At 35.8% G+C, this 22,717-nt stretch overlaps 1 protein-coding gene and 1 long non-coding RNA gene across 2 annotated transcripts in view; one reads left to right on the top strand and one right to left on the bottom strand.

Annotated features, from left to right (window-relative positions):
* Window positions 1–22,717, bottom strand: part of LOC127837282 (sulfate transporter-like) — a 385,236-nt gene that overhangs the window by 32,443 nt on the left and 330,076 nt on the right. The gene's annotated exons all lie outside the window — the stretch shown is intronic.
* On the top strand, window positions 8,343–14,048 carry LOC127837286 (uncharacterized). Its single transcript, XR_008029215.1, has 9 exons — window positions 8,343–8,646; window positions 8,812–8,899; window positions 9,064–9,251; window positions 9,426–9,492; window positions 9,660–11,233; window positions 12,110–12,953; window positions 13,178–13,279; window positions 13,400–13,459; window positions 13,624–14,048. It is a non-coding gene; the product is annotated as an uncharacterized LOC127837286 (long non-coding RNA).

Genomic DNA, 22,717 nt, shown 5'->3' with positions numbered 1-22,717 from the left:
TCTCGCGATTTAAACTGATTGCCAGCTTCTTCGTCTGTCATTTGTAGAAGAGAGTGCACATTTTGACAAGTTTTGTCAAGCTCACTTGGGTTGAGATATAACGCATGACTTTCATCATCCAAACAAAAACCAACATCAGCAAGTTGTTTTGACACCATTTCGCTTTGCTTACTCAAGAGTGAATGATTGAGTTTTAATAAAAAGACTGGCTTTTATAGAAGACGTTTTAGGTTTGTTATTGTTTCTTTAGTTTGCTGCATATTGCGAAAAATGTTGATATTGAAAGATGTCATAAATTCATATTTAGTTTCAAGATAATCACAATTGTGATTTTTTGTGGTTGTTACATCATGATTTGGCATTGGCTGGTGTTGCTTGCAATTAAGACTCAATGTTGTCATACAATATACTTTTCAGTTGTTTCACAATTTAGGTTCTATGAAAATAAATCATATGATTAAGGTTTGAATAAACTTGAAATTGTTAAATCACGATATGTTCAGTTATGTGATAAGACTCGAAAGTCAGCTAATGATGTAAAAACCACTTATTTCTGAAATCAAACTTCTGTTGTCATTGCATTTGTTACAAGCGAGCATTATGTCGAAAACTGTCTGATCAAGTACTTTAATCCATCGTTATTCGATATGAAGTTGTTTGTGAGCGCAACGTTATTTTACTGTAGAATCAAACTATATCTATACTGCTTAAACAACGACCAACACATGAAATGCATTTCAACGTTTTATTTTACGATGATCACCAACAAACAAGCATATGCACAAAGTCAATACATATCTAATCAGTCCAATGGATTTTCATCCATCCTGTAACCTCAATCCGGCACATAGGGCACGTTTGCCCGAATAACATCAGACAGCAGTCTTCGCAAAAAGTATGCGAACATTTCGTCAAGGTACAGTTTTTTTCGCCATCGTAACATATGGTACACGTTTTCAACGCTCGAATAGCTTCTTCCTTCTCGAGTTGAAGTTCTCCTCTTTGCGAAATCAAAGCCTGTTCCTTCTCGAATTGAAGCTGCGATATTATTCTTTCGCTTTCGCATTCATGTTGCTCTTTAAGCGCTTTCTCGCGTTTGGACCACTCTGCATTGAAATAGCGCTCTTGGTCATCAACCAAATGTTCACTCGCTTCTCTCTGATAAGAGGAAGCCCTCTGTAGACACGATGCCATTTTTTTGCAGACATCGCGACCTTCTTTGGACATAGCGAAGTCGCTGCTGTTAACGAACGCGGTAACCTGACTTCCAAGTCTGTTCAGTTGATAGCCGAACGACTTTAGATCAATTGACGCCGATTGTTCTGGTCGAGTGTATGGCTTTGTAGCATGTCGCTTGCCCTTGCCAGTCGTTTCGCTACTACCACTAGCAGCGTCTGTGTCCTCGAACTTTGGCAGTCGGTTTGCGTATTTCGGCATGATTTCGAGTCAATGTTCTCTCTTGGAGTCTCAAATCAAGAATGATGACAATAGCTGTCCGTGTCGCTTTATATACCCAACGGGCTGGTGCGTTTTCAGTATATAGACAAAGCATAGCGCTTACATACCAAAGTCCTTGATAAAGATGAATAGCAAATTTCTAACGCGTGGCAGATATAGACACTCGTACTTAAGAAAAACGCTGAACAAAGTTGCATGTCTGAGGGATTTTGATAAAACGTACGTTAGCGAGTTGGGTCAGTACCTCAGAAAGACATTTCCCACATTACGCGACGACTGTAAATTGTACATTAAGCACGAATTAACAATTCAGAACAGGCGACCCGATTTCGTTATTCATATACCAAATGTTGCCCTGATACTACTCGAATACAAAACATCGAATGTTACAACAAAAGTACGCAGAGAATATTTAACTCAAGTACTCGATACGTTTCACAAGTTTCGACAAAGCTTATGCACTTGTGAAAATTCCAGCCATATACGTTTACTTAGCATTTTGCTCATTCGCAATTCTTCATCTCGACAAAACAAAATTGTGTGTGTGAAAAATGAGTTAATACCTAACAGCTGTTATTTGATATGAACTTGTATGAATATTTTTGCGAAATGTACTATGATCAAATTTCAACGCAACAGTGCAGTGGAGTATTTTTCAAATCACAATATCTCGCTAGTACAACTTTTTTTCCAATCCAATACTTCATCAACGCATGAGAAATTACACCCAGTACAGCGAGGTCATCAAGTGCAAATAATATCGAACGTCATTTCACAGTAAAGTACACAGATAGATGAGTATTTGCGAGAAAGTTTAAATGTAAATTTATCAAAAACCACTGCAGATATTGGGATCAAATTTTGACTATGATATTCAACTTAGAGAGCCTTACATCGATTATTCCGAACGTTTTATTCTTTTGTTGATGCTTTTTTGACAAACATACTAGTTTTTGATCGAAAATAAAGCCGTTATGAAGAAATCTTTTTTGCCTTTTCGTTTTGCGATACATTGTTCAAAATGTGTAACGTTGAATATGAAGTTTTTGTGTGGATTAAATAATCACACATTGAAACGCCGATTTATCAGCAGAAAACTGAACTCAACTCTGATATTGTTTTTCTACAACGCACTTTCAAGAATTCATGACGTGCAGTAGATCTACGTAATTTCGCTTCATGTAAACAACCTTGGTGCAATATCGTACAACGACGTTTAAGTCGATTTTTTACGAAACCACTCCAGATATCAATATGAAATTTTCAGTACATTAAACAGATGGCTATATGCTACAAATAAGTACTGATTGGTTTGTTCTGAAATATATGCCTCTATGTAAAATATCTGTCCGAAATCTTGTGTATGAAGAAAACTTTTTTGCCTTTTCGTTTTCATAATCAAAATATGTACCGCTGAATAGGGAATTGTTTTCTGAAGAATTTGGTGTATAACACTTTGTATGTATGTGAATCATTTCGATTGAACAAGTAGAAAGTTAAACGCAACATTGATATTTTTCTTTAAATCGCATCGCGCAAAAATTCATTACATGTAGTACGTCATTTCGCTTCATGTAAACAACCTTGGGTAAATATCGTACACCGAGGTTTAAGTCAAATTTCTTCGGAACTGTTCAAGTCATCACTATCAAATTTAAAGTACAATGCCCAGCTAATTGTTAGCTACAACTTTTCTATTGTAATTTTTGTTCCAACATACATGCTTATGAGATAAAAATCACGTTGAAAACGTTCGCAACAAGAAAACTTTTTCATCCTATCGCTTTTTGAAACAAAACTGATATCATCTTATAGAAAATTTCATTCCGAATATTTTGATATGATATGCGTGTATGTTTATTGTATCGCTTGATCAAGACTAGCCGAAAACCATTTTGCCTATAATCACGAATTCACTTTTTAAAGCACGAAACATGTACTGTAGATCGAACGTCATTTCTATCCATGTAAACAACCTTGGCTTGGGTGCAATATCTTACAATGAGGTTTAAGTCAATTTTCTTTGAAACCACTCATAATATCCAGATGAAATGTTCACCACAATATTCTATCATATGATAGCTACAATTTTTGTCTCGCCTATATTGTTCTCACACGACTCATTGTGTCAGATATTCAATTTTGCAAAATTCGCTAAGAAGAAAACTTTTTCGTGTTAAGAGCATTTATCTTCATTTTGGTATGATTTTGTAGGAAATTCTATTCCACGCATTTTGATGTATTACACTTAAACGTCTGTCTAAACACACAAACAATACAGTGCAATAACGATTTCGTACTAAACGCATTTCTGTCTTTAACTTTAGATTTTTACAACGTCGTCTTTTATCCATGTAAACAAACGAAACAAGATGTTAAGTTACATCGGTTTAACTCAATTTGCTCGATAGCGTCTCTTGATATTTAGATGAAATTTTCACCATAATATGTAATCCTATGGTAGCTACAATTTTTGTCTCGCCTATATTGTTCTCACACGACTCATTGTGTCAGATATTTTACTTTGCAAAACTCGCTAACAAGAAAACTTTTTTGCGTTAAGAGCATTCATCTTTAGTTTGGTATGATTCTGTTGGAAATTCAATTCCACGCATTTTGATGTATAACACTTAACTATATATCATAAAACAACAATAAAACAGTCCGATAACGATTTCGTACAAAACGCATTTCTGTCTAACTTAAGATTTTTACAACGTCATTGCATTTCTATGCATGTAAACAAGCGAGGGAAAAGAGTTTAACATGCATCGGTTTAACTCAAATCTTTCGAAAACGTCTCATGATATTTAGATGAAATTTTCACCACAGTATTGCATCATATGATAGCTACAATTTTTGTTTCGCCTATATTGTTCTTACACGACTCATTGTGTCAGATATTCAACTTGGCAAAATTCGCTAACAAGAAAACATTTTTGTGTAAAGAGCATTTATCGTTATTTTGGTACTAGCTTGTAGGAAATTCAATTCCACGCATTTTGATGTATAACACTTAACTATATATCATAACACAACAATAAAACAGTCCGATAACGATTTCGTACAAAACGCATTTCTGTCTTTAACTTTAGATTTTTTACAACGTCATTGCATTTCTAGTATCAATGTAAACAAGCGAGGGAAAAGAGTTTAACATGCATCGGTTTAACTCAAATCTTTCGAAAACGTCTCATGATATTTAGATGAAATTTTCACCACAGTATTGCATCATATGATAGCTACAATTTTTGTTTCGCCTATATTGTTCTTACACGACTCATTGTGTCAGATATTCAATTTTGCAAAATTCGCTAACAAGAAAACTTTTTTGTGTAAAGAGCATTTATCGTTATTTTGGTACTAGCTTGTAGGAAATTCGATTCCACGCATTTTGATGTATTCCACTTAATCGTATGTCTAAACACACAAAAAATACAGCGATATAACGATTTTGTACTAAACGCATTTCTGTCTTTAACTTTAGATTTTTTACAACGTCATTGCATTTCTATGCATGTAAACAAGCGAGGGAAAAGTTTCAGTTACATCGGTTTAACTCAATTCTTTCGAGAACGCCTCATGATATTCAGATGAAATTTTCACCACAATATGTAATCCTATGATAGCTACAATTTTTGTCTCGCCTATATTGTTCTCACACGACTCATTGTGTCAGATATTCAATTTTGCAAAATTCGCTAACAAGAAAACTTTTTTGTGTAAAGAGCATTTATCGTTATTTTGGTACTAGCTTGTAGGAAATTCGATTCCACGCATTTTGATGTATTCCACTTAATCGTATGTCTAAACACAACAAAAATACAGTTCGATAACGATTTCGTACTAAACGCATTTCTGTCTTTAACTTTACATTTTGACTTAACGTCGAAAACTCTCTGCGAATAGAACAGTGATTTCGTACAAAGTTTAACTTCGCGTTTCTTCCCAACCATTTGACCGATCAACATAACATTTTCGCATTAATATGAAACACGATAATAGCAACAAGTTTTGTGGGGATCATTTTTTGCTAACATATTCGCACTTGGTAGAAATTCTTAGTTTTTCGCATGAAAATCACTTCGCTGACAAGAAAAAAAATTCCAATTTAAGACAAGTATAAAACAATTACTACCATTCGATAGGGAATTCGTTTCTGTGCATTTTGGTATAATATACTTGATACTTCTGTGAAATGCTGCAATAATACGGGCAGAAAACCATATAAAAACAAACACACATTTCATGAATCGTAATTTTGACCCTTCGTTGTCAGTGCAAATCGACGACGTCATTTCAATGAAACTCATCTTTCAACTTAAAGGGGTGTTTACATATCGACGATAGAAAATTGTGTTTCTTTGACAGTGGTTTAAGTGCAATATCTATAGAACCAGTTGTCCAAATTCCATAAAATTTTCACCAGATGAACCGAAATTTCGATGCGCTCATACTGATACTATTTGTGTATACAAAATCGAACGCGCGAGTTATGAAATTTTGATTTTAACGCAAATTTTCTCGATATTTCAAATTTTCAAGAACAATTGTACACATGACCATACTATTTGTATATCATTGTGTAGGCGCCAGTGTGCTGAACATTTTGATATATGTGGTTTGATATTTATTTTCTGTATCTTCGTTGTACTAGTACTAATCACAAAACACAGTTGAAAAAATCACAGCGCGATAGTTGCTCTTTAATAAAGTTAGTGCGAAATCATATCGAGCTGCTTTCGTCAGTCGAACGTCATGAAAACATTTGAGTTCTCGGAATTGAAAATAAATATTGAATTGTTCAGGCTATGTAGAAAACTAAATGGGTATACGGGAATATTTTGTGCTGATGTTAAATGTTCAGTAATAAATATTTTGATGGATTACTCACATATTTGATATGATCTAGGATTATTTCAGAATGATAGGTTAGTAAATCTATGTTTGACTAGTTGTTTTTATATACACGCATTTTCTAGTTTTTACATTTACTCAAAAAATCTGCGTTGGGTACGCCTCATAACAAGATTTGAGACTAGAAGACCCTGGATTTGCTATAAATCGAAGGAAATACTGGATGGATTGTACGGACTCATGCTTATCAATTTTTATGCCCATTCAAGCTGTGAGTGTGAATATTTCGGCTTGTATGGTCATGAAAAAATATCATCACAAAGTCAATATTTGTATGATTTTTGCATGGTAAGTATGATTTTTTGATTTCTCATCAAATACACATTCAATTGTAACTTAAATCATGAAGTATAAACATTTTCAATGTGCTTTTTTGTCATTCTTCGTTTGATCGTTGAAGGGTTCGGACGTGTTTTTCGAAGCTCTCGACGTCGTACTCAGTATAAATTGAACTGGGCTGGCAAAGAACGCTCAGTTGCGACTTTGAAATTGACCGTTACGGACGTGTTTTTTATGCGCTCTTTTTTTACATTGACTTAATCTTAGTTCAATGAAAGACTTTGACAAAGACGGACGTACTTTCGTGAGCTCTGACTATTGATGAAAAGTTTTGAGTTTAACTGACTTGTACTTTGAGAGTTAAATTGACTTCGCGTTATAGAATAGCGACTTGGTACTCGGGTTATGGAATTACTGGTGGACTGCAGTGTTAGGGTATTGTCATGAGATGACGGCTTGACTTTTACTTGCGTTGTGAAATGAAATCATGCTCTCATGCGATGATAACTTTTGAACGTTTAGTACTGACTGACAACGAATTTTTTTGAACGACTTGACTTCACTTTAAGTTTTGACATCGGACTGATCGGACGTGTTTTTTTAAGCCCTGACTGTTGTGAATAATTAAATTTATGTTGTGGTGTCAAGCGATTGACTGTCAGTTGAGGTTCAGATGTCGAGCTGTGCGGACGTGTTCATCGAGCTGCTGTCTACAAAAAACGTGAGTACAAATTTTTTTCGTTTTACTGTTTACAAGTTGCGTGATGATGTATGATGGTTGTAATGTGTTGGGTAGAAATTACTCAGTGCTGATACAGTGTCGATATGTTGTGATGAGCGATAATAGTGGATGATGGTGGAACAGAATATTCATTGAGCTATTTTGAGGAAGCGAACATATGATGGAAAAATGTTGCAAAAATATTAAACGACAATGTATTGAATCGCTTTTGTTGATATGCATGATATTGATTAAATTGTATTTGCATGCTGTAACATTTCTATTTCATTTCAGGGGGCTGTGGTGAGTATTGTAGTATAAATTTGTTTCAATAAATCATGATGAATGAAAACTGATTTCGATTCGTTTTGTACAGGTTTACTTGTATAGAAGTGTAATGCGTTGGGTAGAAATTACTCAGTACTGATATAGTGTCGATATGTTGTGATTAGCGATGATGGTGTATGATGGTGGAACAGAATATGAGCTACTTTGGGGAAACGAACATATGATTGAAAAAAATTTGCAAACATAGTAGATAAATGATATGATATTGCTTAAATTGTATTTGCATGCTGTAACATTTCTATTTCATTTCAGGGTGCTGTGGTGAGTACTGTAGATTGTAGTGCATATGTATAGAATTCAATAAAAGATTATGACTGAAAACTGCTTTTGATTCTTATTGTACAGTTTTAGGGATTATAAGTCTATAACAACTCTGTCGGTTGGTGTTCATGAGTGCGAGCTTAATACAGCAATGTTTGAGTAGTACAAAATTGTTTTCGCTTTTGTGGTCGCCAGCTGTCCGTGATCTGTAAAGTGAAAATACACAGATCTATGAAGCATACAAATGTTTCGAAATTTTATCAATGATTGTATACTATGCATGTTTTGATTTAGTTCGTTTCAGATTTGACATGAGATGAAAACCTGACATGATTTGAACAGAGCTGGGGAACGAAAAGGTAAGTTTGTTAAATTTCACAATGAACACTTGTGTTTTGACAAAAGAAGAGATAAAGTGAGTTTTGTCATCATCATGGTTTCTTTCAGAGTATAACTCGTGAACAGATGAAAACCTATTTTTTGCTAGATTTTCATGTACTCTTTTTTTGGATGATAAGTATGTCAGTAACTCAAAATCATACGGCTAGTACAGTATGGAACATGAATGCTTTGTTCAGATTTTCAGATGTGTGCTGGCAGTTTAAGTCTGGCAGCTGAAGTGAACAGTCGTGTTTTCTGGAGCTCCAACAATATGCTAGAAGGTAAGTAACTATGTTTGTTTTGCATTGCATGTTTTTATATGTTTCAGACTTTCAAGCAGAGATGTCATGCTGACTCGAGTTGAGCACAGGGCAGTGACAAAGTGAAAGGTAAGTACTTTTGACTGAATGTTTGTTCTATGCATGTTTTGTTTCAATACATTTCAGGAGTGCTTATCCAGTGATGATATGACAGTTGGAGTGAACAGTGGAGCCAAGCAGTCTTGTTTTTGGAGCTACTCAACAAGCCTTGAAGGTAAGTTTAGAATTTCTCAATGTTAGTGAATTGAAGTACTGTCACTTGCTTTTGGACAGTCGAACAGAACAGACGTGGTTGCGAGAGCTCTCATATCTGTTGTGTTAAACTGTTTTTATGATATGTTATGTTTGTTTGTTTGTTTGTGATGTACTATTTTTCAGATGCTGATGGCAGTGATGGGTTTTCAAGCTGACCTGAACAGAAAAGCACTCATATGGTAAGTACAAAATAGTTGTTATATGGGATGTTTTGTGCATGCTTTTATGTTTCAGGTGTACTTGCTGACAGCGACGAAGACGAATCAAGAAGAGGAACATTGTTGAGAAAGTGATTGGGACTTGCAAACAGGGTAAGTGTAACACTTGTGTTTGTTTAATTTGTAACATGCGTGCTTTGCTCTGTTTCAGATTTCACATGCAGAAATTAAACAGGATTTCAACTGCTGAGACACAAATCATCAAAAGTAAGGTAAGTTTTAATCCATTGATTTGAGTTGTACAATGTGTTCTTTACTTTATTTCAGATTCGAGTCACTGGTTTACACATGGAAGAAGATTTCCACGTCTGTTACTCAACTCTACAGAAGCAAGGTAAGTCGATCAAATTTTGTTTTCATTTGTACTGCTGTAATGTGATGGTAAACTTATGCTATTTTTCATGTGTGTCATGTACAGATGGATAATTCAAGTTTGATCTGTGTTGGTTTATGTTCAAAAACGTTTTACATGTATGTGTGTTTGAAGATGTTTTGTTTCAGTGGATGTCCAGATGGCAAGCAGTACAGACGTGTTTCTTGGAGCTGCCAAACAGTGAGTACAAACGTTTTATATTTTTCAGTTGTTTACTCATAGAAGTCTGTGAAAGATGATAACAAGGGTTGAATCTATCAGCACTTGTGTCTAAAAATGCTGATGTGTGACGGTTTACTGAAAAGGGTAAATGCTAGCCAGTACTTACACTTGAGCAACCGTGGGATGTCGAACTAACTGATGATGTACTATGATGGTGAACACTTACTATGTGTATCAAAATGCTTTTGTTGATATTTACTATAGATGATTTGATATTGGTTAACATTTGTTTGCATGCTGTTAACATTTCTATTTCATTTCAGTGAGCTGTGGTGAGTATTGTAGTATACATTTGTTTCAATAAATCATGGTGATTGTTTTTTACAGTTTTAGGGATTATCACTCTATAACAACTCTGTCGGTTGGTGTTCATGAGTCTGAGCCTAATACCGCAATGTTTGAGTAGTACAAAAATGTTTTCGCTTTTGTGGTCGCCAGCTGTCCGTGATCTGTAAAGTGAAAAATACACAGAGCTATGAAGCATACAATTGTTTCGAAATTTTATCAATGATTGTATACTATGCATGTTTTGATTTAGTTCGTTTCAGATATGACATGACATGAAGAGTTGACAGTCGAACAGAGCTGAGCAATGCAGAAAGGTAAGTGTGTTTCATTTTAGTATGAACACTTGTATTTTGTTTTTATATGGTATGTTTTGTGCATGCTATGTTTCAGGTGTACTTGTAGTCAGCGACGAAGACGATTCAAGAAGAGGAACATTGCTGAGAAAGTGAATGGGACTTGCAAACAGGGTAAGTGTTACAATTGTTTGTTTGATTTTTACCATGCATACTTTGCTTTGCTCTGTTTCAGATTTCACATGCAGAAATGGTCTCATAGCAGTGCCAACAGTGAATAAGGATTTCAGCTGCTGTGAAACAACTCAACAGAAAGTAGGTAAGCATTGAATGAATGCACTTGAGTTGTACAATTTGATGTGATGCTTTTCTCTGTTTCAGATTCAAGTTCCTGGTGTAGACAGAGAAATGTGTTTGAAGAAGGAATTCTACTACTGTGATTCAACTCTACAGAAGCAAGGTAAGTAGAAACACAATTTTGGTTTAATTTAACTCATGTGTTTTGCACTGCATGCTATTTTTCAGGTCTCTCATGCAGTGATGCAAAAGAAGAAGATTTCAAGAAAGAATCACTGCTGCAACTCAGGCCTATAACAAGGTAAGTGTTTACTATATTGTATACAAAATGTTTCTCTGTTTTACTCTGTTTGAAGGTTTCAATTGCAGAGATGTTGCAGAGATGTTTTGACAGCTTGTGACAGAAAAGAAATTCAGCAGCTGTGTATCGACTGTAGCCACGAGGTAAGTCAAAACAAATATACTGGTTTGTATGTTATGTTGTTATGCCCTTCTATGTTTCAGACTTACATTGCTGTGACTGTTCCACAGTGGGTCAAAAAAGAGACGAATACAGGTTTCAAGAAGAAAATTGGCTGTTGAAAACCTGCACAAAATATGAGGTAAGTAAACTATTCTTTTGGTTTGTTTTGTGCTTTGTTATGCTTAACTATTTTTCAGATTGGAATGGTTGGTCGTTACAGAGCAGACTTTTGGACAACTGAGAAGTTGAGAAACAGAAAATGATTCAAGATCAGCTACGTAAGTCTTGATTATTATGCATTGCTAAATGTTTTTTTCATTTCAGTATCCTGTGGTAAGTACACTAACTTTCTATAATTTCATATTGAAATGTTTTGATGACTTGTATACTACTATGCAATGCTTAATGTTTTTTTTCATTTCAGTAGCCTATTGGTAAGTACACTAACTTTCTATAATTTCATAGTGAACTGTTTTGATGACCTGTATTCTGCATTGTAAAATGTGTTTCTTTTTCATTTCAGTATGGCTGTGGTAAGTACACTAACTTTCTATAATTTCATATTGAACTGTTTTGATGACTTGTATACTGCTATGCAAAATGTCTGTTTTTCATTTCAGTATCCTGTGGTAAGTACACTAACTTTCTATAATTTCATATTGAAATGTTTTGATGACTTGTATACTACTATGCAATGCTTAATGTTTTTTTTTCATTTCAGTAGCCTGTTGGTAAGTACACTAACTTTCTATAATTTCATAGTGAACTGTTTTGATTACCTGTATTCTGCATTGTAAAATGTGTTTCTTTTTCATTTCAGTATGGCTGTGGTAAGTACAATTGCCTTCTTTAATTTTCATATTGAACTGTTTTGATGATGTGTATACTGCTATGCAATGCTTAATGTATTTTTTTCAGTATGGCTGTGGTAAGTACACAAACTTTCTATAATTTCATATTGAACTGTTTTGATGACTTGTATACTGCTATGCAAAATGTCTGTTTTTCATTTCAGTATCCTGTGGTAAGTACACTAACTTTCTATAATTTCATATTGAAATGTTTTGATGACTTGTATACTACTATGCAATGCTTAATGTTTTTTTTCATTTCAGTAGCCTATTGGTAAGTACACTAACTTTCTATAATTTCATAGTGAACTGTTTTGATGACCTGTATTCTGCATTGTAAAATGTGTTTCTTTTTCATTTCAGTATGGCTGTGGTAAGTACACTAACTTTCTATAATTTCATATTGAACTGTTTTGATGACTTGTATTCTGCATTGTAAAATGTCTGTTTTTCATTTCAGTATCCTGTGGTAAGTATACTAACTTTCTATAATTTCATATTGAACTGTTTCGATGATTTGTATACTGCTATGCATTGCTAAATGTTTTTTTCATTTCAGTATAGCTGTGGTAAGTACACTAACTTTCTTTAATTTTCATATTGAACTGTTTTGATGACTTGTATTCTGCTATACAAAATGTGCTTTTTTCAATTTCAGGTCAGCAATGGTAAGTATAGTGTGTTTCTTTATGTATAATTTTGTATACATATTGTTTTTTTTCATCATATCATGTCTTTCATATTTATGCTTTGTGTAAGTAAAATGTTCATAAATCATTCTTATCTTCAAACTAAAAATGTATTGTGCTATGCAAAATGTCTGTATGATTTCAGTTGCCAGAGGTGAGTACCATAACAGTTGAAAAGTTAGTTTTGTTTAGTTAAAGTTTTGGTTCACAGTTTTGTTTGTTATTTGGCAAAATTTACATGTATGCATTGAGTCTTGATTTCAGCTAGATTGTGGACTGAAGAAGATTGCCAGCAGAGGGATTGGATACAAGATACAAAGTAAGTACTGAGTTTCTTACTAAAAGTTTTGAGTTGTATTTATCGTGTGTTAATATGCTATGATTGCTATGAACATGACTTTTGTATTTCAGCGAAGACAACATAGGTAAGTAAAATTGTTATCTGTTTCATGTTTACTGTTACAGTTCAATATTGTGTTTATAAATTGTAAGTTGTACAAACACATTCAAAAGTTTCTGATCATGCTTTCGATTTCATTTCAGCTTTACTGCTTGACGAGTGTTATCAACTACTAGACGAGTCAGCTTTACTACCAGGCGAGCAGTGACAACAAGGCGCCTTTGTGGAAACAACACAACAAAAAAGTGAGTATGAGTTGAAATTGTTTTTCTGTATGTTACACTTAAATGCAAAATTGTGCACATAAACTGTAAGTTGTACAAACACAGTGAAAGTTTCTTATCATGCTTTCTATTTCATTTCAGCTCTACTGCAAGACGAGCAGTGACAGCAAGGCGCCTGAACATGCAACACAATACAAAAAAGTAAGTATCAGTCAAACAGTTGGTAGAGTTGTGTGTTTTTTTTTAGAACTTTGTGTTTACTTTTTCATTTGATACATGGTATATTACACATGCATGCTTTTTATCATTTCAGGCTGTTACTTTCATCGTTTACTGTTTAACACAATTTGCTTTTCTATTTTCAGTGCCAATTTGCAAACCTTGATGTGGACACCGAGTAGTCAATACATACGTGTGGCGTATAGCTGCGACAAAACCGTGGGTCCATCGCACCGATAACTTGAACATTGGCCCGTGTATGGACATCAGTGCAACTTTGTGAATCCATGTATCTTTGTGAATCCATGTAACATTGCGAATGTGTGTCGATCGAAAAATGTGTACATTCTGAACTGAAACGAACTCGGTGTTGCAAGTGGCAAGTGTTGACAGTGTGTATGTTTATGTTTATGTTTTTACATGAAAACTAAAGGAGATTGTTCTCCTACCTTTTTTTTCCTTGTTTTATTGCGCTGGCCAGCAATATTGATGTATTGATGTATGTGTTTGTGTTTAAACTATGCAATACCAAAATCAAACAAAAAATAAACATTAACAGTCATTAACTGTGTTTGGGCGGCCGAGGGGTTTAAGACTCCACAAGTGTGAAGCGCACTGATAGCACTTGGGGGTAAACACCTCGGTATTTCGGTGCTAAAATGTTTTCACGGTGCTTATTTTGACGCACTGTTAGAACTACCAACCAGTTAATGATTGCATGATCTATAAAACCAATTTTAAGTCTACTTGGGCACAAGAGATTCCAAGTACCAAAATACCAACAATTAACAAGCAGACGCTTTTCAAAACTATGACCGCTGAGATTGATAGTCAGATGGAGTCCTGCCCATTTAGCTGTGTAGCGGTCTAGGGCGGGGTTGCAAGTCAATACGAAATGAGGCGCTATAAAGCAACTCGTCCCCGTTATGACCGTCAATACTTTCGACACTATCTGGGAATCCTTTCAACACCACATTGTTGCGCTGTTGGAAGGGTGGTAGGCACGCATGGTGACATGCCTGTGCTTTGCTATGCGACACCATGGTATTTTCGTACGGTGACACGAAATATCTTAATATGGCTCTCTCAGAAACGCAGGCACGCGTTGACCGAACCTGACCGATGACCGAGCAATAACATTTCTATTAAGTGCTTCAATGCACAAAGTCTGCTAGGGCTGGGGTGGGAAGGCGACTTCTCTTGTACTCAGACAAGAGGAACGGTCACAAGTCCGTGAAAACGCCGAGTGACACCACTAGCTTTCAATCGTACAAAGCAAAAAACTTTCAAACTTTAGTTTGAGGTGAAATGATAAAAAAAACTATATAAACAACTAACCGTTATAAGATATTTGCCATATGGACACAAACTATGCTACTCAATGTTGCGTTGAACATTAATTGCGCCTTACGAACTACTCGTGTTGAAACCAACATTGAGTGACTCGTAAACTTAAAGCAGTTACTCGCTTTTGACTGCATACACATTTTGTACAACTGCTCGTTATTGGTATAACTTGTCTTTCAATGAGACACATTAACACAAACGTTCAACAGTATTTAGGCTTTATATTGCGCTTGTAGAATATACGAACAAAACACACTATATAAATGACGTTTAGGGATTATTTTGACTTTCCATTTGAGATGATATGATGAAAAAGTATATACATCAGTTTAAGCGACTTTCATGACATTCACCACATGGCCATAAACTTGCGTTATTCAATGAAATGTTAAAATTTCGCTAGCAAAATAAATAAAAACTATATACGCAGTTTCATAACTTTCGATGTATGATCATGAAGTTTGAAATTGTGCAAAGCAATTTTGCGTTAAAAGTTGCATGCAGTTTAAAACCTGAAACATTTCGCTACACTTCAACCGTATTCAACACTCAAGAACTCAATTGTTTGTACAGAACAATACGAATGTTCCCATTTTGAAACGACAGTCAAGTAACACAACCGCTTGAATGTTTTGAAAAGCAGTATCGCTTCATCGCTATGATTTGGTTGTGAGATGTAATATATAGTATAGTAGCATCAATGTTACAGACCCGTAAGCACATTCATACACCTGCTTTAATATTTCGGAAAGCAGTATTACTTCAATGATATGGTTTGGTTATAAGATACAATATATGATGTATTGATGTAACAGATCTGTATGCACATGTTAAACAACTACTTGGTTAGTTTGGAAAGCAGTGTCGCTTCAATGCTGCGTCAAAACATTTTTGCAAGATGTGAAAAATATCTATTTGAATGGGATTTCTGAGGTTTAGCCATCGCCGAAAGGCCAATGTTTCTTCATGTATGTATGACAAAAGTTACTGCTATATTTGCTAGTATGCTAGTCCGTATTGCATATCGCAAGGTGGTAAAGCGGCTCTTTTCATTTCGCTGTGAAAAGAACGGTCACAAGCCCGTACAAACGCTGAGTGACACCTCTTGATCATGTAGCTTGTATGAAACGTGTTTATACAACCACAGTAGTTCAAAGCAGAACGCTTTTCCTTCTTCGAGGGAGAAGAAATCTGGGTGCAAGTCCCGGCTTTGGTTATAACACGAATACTACTCGCTACTCAATAGCAATATTCATCATCCTATCCTTAACCATAATACCACTAGGCTCTATTAAGAGTAGCTTTGGAAAGGGAGTTAATAGCAGCTGCATGAGTGCTTTCATAAAATGTAAACGGTCGACCTTTACGGTTGCAAAATTGAAATACGATTTCAATGTTTTGAAGCATAATGTCTACATCGGGACCAAATGCCCATAGGTTCGATTTCGACTTGCTACACTCACGATTGAAATGAACCGTTTGAACATTCGCTGATAATAGGCATGCAATAACAATCCAACGCTGAAATGACTCACACTCCTACGCAATTAATTTTTTCGCGGGACCAAATACCCATAGGCTCGATTTCGAGTTGCTGCTCGTGTGTTTGTTAACAAAATACCTTGCTACATTGTTTCTCATATGAAACGATGTTTGAAAGCTCTCGAGTGTTTGTTGACAAAATACATTGCTACATTGCATTTCACATGAAACGATATTTGAAAGCTGCTCGTGTTTTGCTGGTTCTGAGTTTTGCATGATGATGATTATGATTATGATGATGAAATATGATGATGATGTTTATGATTATGAATATGATGATGATATATGATTTTTCTCATAGCGCGGGTGAAACTGATTTTCGTAGCATATGATTGCGGTTGTTGACTAGATACCTAGCTTCACTGTATTTTACAAGATACGATATTTGAAAGCGTGATATGTTTTTGAGCATATATGATTATATATTTGTTGAATTCGGTATTTGATGTTTGATAACGTTACTCCTGAGATAGATTACTTGACATTTTAGATTTGCTAGAAATGGTTTGAAGAAATTGTATACAGTTTTGTGAAAAAAGGGTATATAGAGTACCGTAACATTTCTCTCCCATAACACACAATCATGTCGATCAACACAATACCCACTGACAAGGAAATTGCCAACATATCAGCTTGTATTAGCGAAGGGTGGGAATTGTTGCCGGTGTATCTAAACATAAATGAACAGATGGATGTCGATGGGTCAAGAGTTTACAAAATCTTTCACATTCTCCGATCCTGGAAACGACAGAAAAATAAAACCATGACATTGTTACTGAAAGCTTTGCAAGAAGCTGAATACACAATGGTTGTTGATTGGGAGTTGGTGAGAAAAATTCTTGGCTATGGCAAAGAAGTTCTATTGTTGTAAGTAAAAAGTTGAACAATAAATTGAAAACAACTCACATGCTGTCTTTGTTTTTTGTTCAAATGTTGCTTTGTATTCAAACATAATATGTCTAATCTCAATGCATGGATAGACCTCAAATGTGGTCAAACATGTTATTATCGTTTTGAACTTCGAAGCAAAAACATGTCACGTAAAAGCAATGATAACTCGGCTGATATGGAAGAATTCCTAGCGAATATTGTCTGTCCTAGCGATGACTCAACGACAAGGGCGTCACGTGTACCGATCCAGAGCACAATGATTTGCAAAAAAATAAAGATGGATGGCAAGGAGTTCACGATCGAAGACATTTGTCAGATACTGCGAAACAATGTCGGAATAATACTGGATCCAAGGCCACGAAATAAGCACCAAAACATGTTACATAAAAGAATTAGCTCATTGGAAAGATGGAATGGACGAACTAAGAAAACCATATCAAACATGGATATAGCCATGGCTGGATTTTACTATGAAAAATCTATCGACTGTCTTAGGTGTTTTCACTGTTTAGTGATACTTCCATCGCGTGGTACGCGGACAGATATTTGGGAGGAGCACGCTGAAATATTTCCATTTTGTGGGCATGTTCGGCAATGCAAGGGTGACACTTTCATTGAGAGTGTCCTAACACAGTCAAACGAACTTGAGTTATGCAGTGCAGTTGATTTTTGGAAGAAGGAAACGAATCAGCAAATGGACATTGTTCAACAACCTTGATGAAACATGATAACGGCGCATCTTTTGTCATCGATAACAACATCAAGAGTCCAATTGATCTCAAAAGTATTGTGGAAGAAAACACGCAAATGTCTAACAACATTCTATGCAAAGTTTGCTTGGCTGAACAGTGTTCCATTATCATCATTCCGTGCTCGCACTTCGCCGTCTGTGGGCAATGCATAACAGCATTGGAAAATAGTCCACTTTGTAGGTCAACTATAAAGGAACAATACGGGCACAGCTAGCCTAATGCCGTTTGAAAACAACTAACATTCTTTGTTTGTTTAGTTTTTTTTTGTACGTTGTTTCTCGCGTAGAAACGTATAAAAGACTTCAGATGTTGTCAAATATGTCATTACAGTTCTAACTTCCGAAGCGCAAACATGTCCAATGAAAGCAATAACGTTTCGTCTGAATCAACTATCATGGATGAGAATCAGTTAACATGTGCTGGTAAGTTTTTTTTCAGTTGTGTTTGTTGTTTGTATTGAAATGTATTTCACATGTGCTGTACTAAACGATTGTTATTGTTTGTTACAGATGTGGAGGTCGATCTGCTGTTTTGGGAAGAACTCGAATCCTACCTTGGCGAGATACACGACGAACAAGAAAAACAAGGTATGCTATGTTCGAAAATTGTATGATTTGTTTTTCAAAATGATATCCATACTACATTGCAATAACTGTTTTATTCTCATTTCAGTGACAGATCATTCTACTGCGATGGACGAAGAAATCGCCAGTTTTCAACTACCATCGCCTTGGGAAGAATATGTCTTGAGCCAGATAGACGACCTTGATGTTGAAGTGGCGTATGCTCTTGCACAGCAAGATATTGACAATCAGAATGCGTGTATCATTTTTGAGGAAAAATAAAATCACAAAACTAGTACATATTTGTTGAGTTGTTTCTTCATGGGTTAATCAGTGTAACATATAGCTTCAACGCAACAACATGTCACAAAACAACGACACAACTATCACTTTAGATATTTGGCTGGAGAAAGAAAAGAAACTCACATGTCAAATTCAAACGTTGCGAAAAGCGATACAACAAAAACAGCTTTGCGAAATTTGTTTTTGGTCAGAAAAAAGCATTGCTTTGATTCCTTGTGGTCACACATTTTGTGATGATTGTACAATTCGTATGATGGATAAACAGGACGTGTGCTATGTGCCGTGCAGATATTTTTGAACGATTCGAATCTACATTTGATTGATTTGTGAAAAAAAGATATATGTTCTTGTCCAATGTTTAGGTTATTGAACGAAACGAACAATGGAGGTTCCAGATTTCCAAACTGATAAAAACAATTTGAGGTATTTTCAAGCAAGACTACGAACGTTTCAAGATTGGCCATCCCAAAATTAGACCTGACAAATATGCACTAGCTCACAGCGGGTTTGTATACCTCGGCAAATCTGACAGGGTGAAATGCTTTTGCTGCGGTATCGAATGCCACGAATGGAAAACAGACGACAATGCTTGGCTAGAACATCAAAAACATTCTCCGAATTGCGAATACATAAACATGGTTGGGTTTGCTCCAGCGATCGAAAAGAAACAATTTCACTTCGGTTCTGGTTCGATGACAGGATCTAATCTGTTTGTTAAGCCTTTGTGTGTTCAACCATAAAATGCATGCATGTTACCATGTATCGTAAATAAATGTGTTCTACTCAACATTTGCGTTGTTTGTAGCAAAGCTAAAAAACCTGACTAGCAAATACAGTACAACACTTGTGTAAGATTACAACATATTTTATTCGCACACAAAATTCATCGCTTGAACAACCAGTAATCAAATATCAAGCATAACTTGAACTCAAATGGGTCATTCTGCAAAAAGCTATCGAAGAAGACGCATCTCGAAATACTTTGCAATGTTTGTTGTACCGCAAACTGAGGATTGGGAGAGAGAGTTGTTCCACATTCCAGAAACGGAAAATTGGGACGAGGAAATACGACAGTACGAAGCAGGTATGTTTGTTGACAATTTTGTTTATTTATTTGTTTCGTTTCACAAATATTGTTTATCAAATGTTTTTACGATGTCTTCTTGTCTATTTTCAGAGCAACCCAGACGGTTTTTCATGCCTTGCCAGACATCGTGTGGACGGACGACTACGTTTACGAGCATATTTGCTGGATATGCGAAGATATGAAATGCAATGGACACTGTTACGTTGAATAGATTTTGAAACAAATTGTGTGTTGTTTTATCTATGGTATATCGTTTTCCAGCAAGCACTCAGTTTGACCATACAAAAGCACACTGGGTTCACTAGTACTTTTCTTTGTACACTTGGTAGCAAACCAAGACAGAAGCGTCATGACAATTGCGCATAGAAAAGATATCAATACGATTATTATAGCCGTATCCATGTTCTATACATAACATTCAACGAAATAGTGCATTGTTATACCAAAAAACGTATATAAGCACTCAGACACACTTATTAGGTCATTTGCAAAATGGATTTTGAAGAAGCAACATTCAACATTAGCAGCTCTTTGGCAATGAAAATACACTCGGATGGTGATTATTGTGTGCCAACCATCACACTGTGCGGGACTTCAAAAACTAACATTATCGCTTCAAAAGTGGAAACAACTTACGAAAGACTCAAAGTCAATTCTTCTGGCAATTGATGGCATAAATGAAGAATCATTTGGCTATGAATCGGAGTGGTGCTTGGGTGGCAATTTCTATGTAACGATACATAGATCTATACAAGAAACGTCGCACTTGAGCGCCATCCGTAGATATTCGGAAGCGAACCAAAATTCATAGCAAATTATTGACAGCGACGAAGGAATATTGTTAACGTACAGTGAATTTCGACAATTGATGAAACTCACAATATTGTTGAACAGTTAGTTCCAGAACTTGTTAACCTGAACCGTGTTGGGAAGGTGGATGACCACTACAATCAGATTGGAGCTCTGATGTGCCCAGAGTGCAATCCAGACGAGTACCTAGATTGGCTTGAATAGATTTACCATGTTTGCGCTACTTACAGTAACATTTCTTTTTATCAATGAACTTGAGAATCAATTGTATTTGTATCGGCAACGTTCAATGTTGCAAAATGCAGTGGATGATTTGTCGCAAATTGGTTGATTCATATGTTAGACAGAATTCGCCATTCTTTGCTGTTTTGTAGATGAACAAAAAAATACTGAACATATACATGCGTTGTTGTTTTTTCGTATAACATTCTTCATTATAGAATAAACTACAAACTAGAAGGTTTCGAAATGTGTTTTGATATATTCCTCGATTATATTGAAAATGCTCTAGCATCAAGACGAGATGAAAACAATCTTGCTACTCGTTTTTCCTAGGTACAAAGATCGACTGAAAACATTTCAGTCTTGGCCGAAACTGTCACATCTCAATAAGAGAGCATTGGCAATAAGGGCTTTGTCTATATTATTGATGAGTACAGTGCGTTTATTGCCACAACATATTTCGGGACATTAACGAAACAGACTTGAATCACAATGTCCCGCGAGGATAGATTTCATGAAATCGATGCTTAACCAAAATAAGTGTTATGCATGACAATAATCATACAATACAAAAATAGTGTTCATAGAATTTTATTTTTCAAAACCAATATACAAACTATTTCGCTTTTACTGTGAATTTTTCTCAATAAACTGTCGAAACAATTCATTATCAAATGTTCACTTTCGTTGATTTGCATCCCCGCTTCAATCAGCGCAGTCTCTGCAGACCTTTCCTCATTTCGTTTCACTTCTGGTATAAAGTCGTTTCTTGCTGAACGGGCGTCACAGGTTTCTGTTCCGACATAACAGGAGTGGTAGGTTTTTGGAACAATAGGCTGTTGTACAACGTTGGGGGAATTTGCGTGGGATACTCTGATACTGTGGTTGATGGTAATACTGCGGTTGTGGGGCTCTCATTACTGGACTGATACTTCCTTGAGCATCTAGTTTGAGCCGCGAGAAAGTCCGTTTTGCAGTTTTTGCATGTGCTGTTTAAATTCGTTCAACTCTTCACGTATGTTTGACTCCTTAGAGTAATTATAACAGGTTTCAGTGGCATGTACCACTGGTTCGAGTTTAGATCGTTACAAGGAGGCTCCTCATCGTACCACTATACGTTCGCTTTTGACCTTTCTGTTGGTTTACGCAGACGCTATTGTGCTTATAAGAGCAAGGGCGCTGGTCATATTTTTCGCTATCCATGTTTGTTGTGACAGAAGATATTCACATGGAATAGCGTTAATAGTTTTTTTCTCCGCACAAATAAACTCGGTGTCGTGATTATCACATAACAGCGCGTCCTAAATAAGAGCTCGTTTCTTTCACGGCCGTGTTTTAATGCGTTTCTCGAATAACATCCCAATGCTATGAATATCATTAGTGCTACTTGCATACCGTTTTGGGTTGAACGTTTTGATTTGCATAGCTGTAATTTATAGCGTGCCTCGCCTTGCACCGAGGTCAACCAGTGCAACGTGTTTTAATAGTCAATGACTTTTTATCATGAGAAAGACTGAAACATGGTAAACATGACTTGAGATACAAGAACGGCGAAGGTGTTGCTTTGGTGAAGAATTGATAAAGTCCGTCATTCATGATTCTGCACTTCTAGAAACGCAGCGTTATTTATCAAGCCTTTGCAATAAAGACCTCGGCTATCATTGTCAGCTCGGTCAAAAACCCACAGTTAGGTCTACTCGAAAATTGACATGCGATACACGAC

Source organism: Dreissena polymorpha, chromosome 7 (genome assembly GCF_020536995.1).
Source record: "Dreissena polymorpha isolate Duluth1 chromosome 7, UMN_Dpol_1.0, whole genome shotgun sequence".
Lineage (NCBI taxonomy): Eukaryota > Metazoa > Mollusca > Bivalvia > Myida > Dreissenidae > Dreissena > Dreissena polymorpha.
This window is presented reverse-complemented; position numbering and strand designations above follow the sequence as displayed.